The sequence below is a fragment of the Mandrillus leucophaeus genome, unplaced genomic scaffold (genome assembly GCF_000951045.1).
Source record: "Mandrillus leucophaeus isolate KB7577 unplaced genomic scaffold, Mleu.le_1.0 Scaffold1003, whole genome shotgun sequence".
In the NCBI taxonomy this organism is placed as follows: domain Eukaryota; kingdom Metazoa; phylum Chordata; class Mammalia; order Primates; family Cercopithecidae; genus Mandrillus; species Mandrillus leucophaeus.
In genome coordinates, this window is record NW_012098133.1 from 149,723 (window position 1) to 153,313 (window position 3,591).

A 3,591-nucleotide genomic window follows, 5' to 3' on the forward strand; every position below is an offset into this window, starting at 1 on the left:
GGGCGACAGAGCGAGACTCCCTCTCAAAAAAAAAAAAAAAAAAAAACCAAAAAACCCTTAGAAGAAAATGTAGGAGTAAATCTTTGTGAACTTGAATTAGGTAATAGTTTCTTAGACATGAAACTAAAGGCACAAGCAACAAAGGAAAAAAACACATAAATTGCATTCACCAAAGCTAAAAACTTTTGTACTTCAAAATGTCAGAGGCATTCGAACCAGAGCAACTTCATCTGGAGTAGGGGCTCGGTAAAATAAGGCTGAGCAACCAACTGGGCTACATTCTTAGACAGTTAGGCATTCCAAGTCACAGGATGAGATAGGAGATTAGCACAAGATACAGGTTATAAAGATCTTACTGATAAAACAGCTTGCCGTAAAGAAGTGGGCTAAAACCCACCAAAACCAAGATGGCCACGGGAGTGAACTCTGGTTGTCCTCACTGCTACACTCCCACCAGTGCCATGACAGTTTACGAATGCCATGGCAACGTCAGTAAGTTACCCCATATCGTCTAAAAGGGGGAGGCATGAATAATCCACCACTTGTTTAGCATATCATGAAGAAATAACCATAAAAATGGGCAACCAGCAGCCCTTGGCACTGCTCTGTCTATGGGGTAGCCATTCTTTCATTCCTTTCCTTTCTTCATAAACTTGCTTTCACTTTACGGACTCGCCCTGAATTCTTTCTTGTGTGAGATCCAAGAACCCTCTCTTGGGGTCTGGATTGGGACCGCTTTCCTGTAACAAAAGGACACTATCAAGAAAATGAAAAGACAACCCACATAATAGAATAAAATATTTGCAAGTCGTATATATCTGACAAAGGTCTACTTATCCAAAATATATAAATAACTCCTGCAACTCAATAACAAAAAGACAATTTTTCAAATAGAGCAAGACTTCGTCTCAAAAAAAAATGTATCACAAAATACATATAACATAAAATTCACCATCTTAATTTTTAAGTGCACAGTTCAGTGGCACTCAGTGCACTCACGCTGTTGTGCAAACATCACCACCGTTTAGCTCCATAACTCTTTTCATCTTGCAGACCTGAAATTCTGTCCCCATTAAACTCCCCATGCCCTCTTCCCAGCCCCTGGCACCCACTCTTCCACTGTGTGTCCCTGTGAGTTTGGCTACGCTAGTGCTTCATACGGTGGAGCTGGGCATTGTTTGTCCTTTGGAGGCTGCCTCATTGCACTCAGCATAATGTCCTCAGTCTAACAGCCATCCTCTTTCCTGAGCAAGCTCAAGTGGGGATTCTGTCACATGCAAACAAAATGACACTGACTAATTCAATCATTACAGCTTTTGAAAAAGCAATGTAATTTAAACCACAATATAGGAGAGTGTTGAAAGAAACACAAACATTGATGCTTAAGGTAAAAATCTTCTTTTATTCACTAAACTCAACTGGCCTGACCACTGCCTGATGGAAATGATGAATTTTCTTTCGCTTTTTTTCTTATGTAGGTGGCTGCTGCCCAGCCATCCCACCCACAGTCCTGTGCCCGCTTTGCCCTGAACCCTCAGACACTGGCCACACGTGAGGGTACTGTGCCAGCATGCTGGGTGGTCATTTGTGGGTTCAGGTGCAGGTCAAAAAATGCTAGGGCCCTCCCCCTGTCTCTTATACACATCTAGATGTGTATAAGAGACAGAGCTGAGGCCGATGCTTGTCATGGGGAAATGTGGGCTCAGTTTTTCCAGGGCTTCCTGTTTCTAGAGAAGTTAGAAAATTAGATTTGGGGGTAAAATCTAATTTGTAAATATTAGCAATAGTTCAATAATGATGATGATGATGATGACAACATTATGTGGGCCAAATGAAACACATTATGGGAGGAATCCATTTGTGGCTTTGGACTAGGGGTTCTGACCTCTTATTTGTTGGTGTTCTACCAATCTCTTGTTTTATTTAATTTATTTTAATTTTTAAAAGAATTTTTTAGTTTTCATGTTTGTGGGTACAATGTAGGTGTACGTATTTATGGAGTACCTGAGATGTTTTGATACAGGCATGCAATGTGTAACAATCATGTTATGGAGAACTGACCTCTTGAGTAGGCTGTTTTTAGGGTCTGATTTTGCCCTGGGTCCTGCACCTTATCACAAGCCCTAAGAGCTAAGTAGAAGGGACTCTAGTCTGGTCTAATATGATTTAGTATGGTCTGGTCTGATCTAGCCTGGTCTGGTCTGGTCTAGTCTAGTTTGGCATGATCTGGTCTGGTCTAGTCTGCTCTGGTCTGATCTGGTTTAGTCCAGTCTGTTCTGATCTAATCTGGTCTGTTTTGCTCTGGTCTGGTCTGGTCTGGTCTGGTCCGGTTTGGTCTGGTCCGGTTTTGGTCTGGTCCAGTCTGGTCCGGTCTGGTCCGGTTTGGTCTGGTCTGATCTGGTTTGATCCGGTCTGATCCGGTCTGGTCCGGTTTGACCCAGTCTAATGCGGTCTCATCCGGTCTGATCCGGTTCCATCTGGTTTCATCCGGTTCCATCCTGTTTGATCCGGTCTGATCCGGTTCCATCCGGTTCCATCCAGTTTGATCCGATTTCATCCGGTCTGATCCGGCTTGATCCGGTCTGATCAGCTTCCATCCAGTTCCATCCGGTTTCATCCAGTCTTATCTGGTTCCAACTGGTTTCATCCGGTCTTATCTGGTCTGATCCGGTTTCATCCAGTTTGATCCGGTTTCATCCGGTTCCATCCGGTTTGATCCGGTTTCATCCGGTCTGATCCAGTTTCATCCGGTCTGATCCGGTTTGATCCGGTGTGATCAGGTTCCATCCGGTTCCATCCGGTTTGATCCGGTTTCATATGGTTCCATCCGGTTTCATCCGGTCTTATCCGGTCTGATCCGGTCTGATCCGCTTTTATCCGGTGGGATCAGGTTCCATCCAGTTCCATCCGGTTTGATCCGGTTCCATCCGGTTTGATCCGGTCTGAACCAGTTTGATCTGGTTTGATCCGGTTCCATCCGGTTTGATCCGGTCTGAACCAGTTTCATATGGTCTGATCCGGTTTGAACCGGTTGGATCCGGTTGGAGCCGGTTTGATCTGGTTTGAACCAGTTTCATCCGGTCTGATCCGGTTTGAACCAGTTTGAGCTGGCTTGATCCGGTTCCATCCGGTTTGATCCTGTCTGAACCGGTTTCATCTGGTCTGATCCGGTTTGAACAGGTTGGAGCCGGTTTGATCCGGTTTGAACCGGCTTGAGCCGGTTCGAGCCGGTTTGATCCAGTTTGAGCTGGTTTGATCCGGTTCCATCCGGTTTGATCCGGTCCGAACCAGTTTCACCCGGTCTGATCCGGTTTGAACTGGTTGGATCCGATTGGAGCCGGTTTGATCCGGTTTGAACCAGTTTCATCCGGTCTGATCCGGTTTGAACCGGTTGGAACCGGTTTCATCCGGTTTGATCCCGTTCAAAACAGTTTGAGCCGGTTTGATCCGGTCCCATCCAGTTTGATCCGGTCGGAACCGGTCTGGTTTGATCCGGTCTGAACCGGTCCGATCCGGTTTGAACCAGTTTGATCCGGTCCCATCCGGTTTGATCCGGTCTGAACCAGTTTCATCCGGTCTGTTCCGGTTTGA

The 3,591-nt window shown here is 45.6% G+C and overlaps 1 protein-coding gene across 1 annotated transcript in view; it reads left to right on the forward strand.

The window, feature by feature from the left end:
- PCDH12 (protocadherin 12) overlaps nucleotides 1-3,591 on the forward strand; it is a 32,704-nt gene that overhangs the window by 1,673 nt on the left and 27,440 nt on the right. The window lies entirely within an intron of this gene.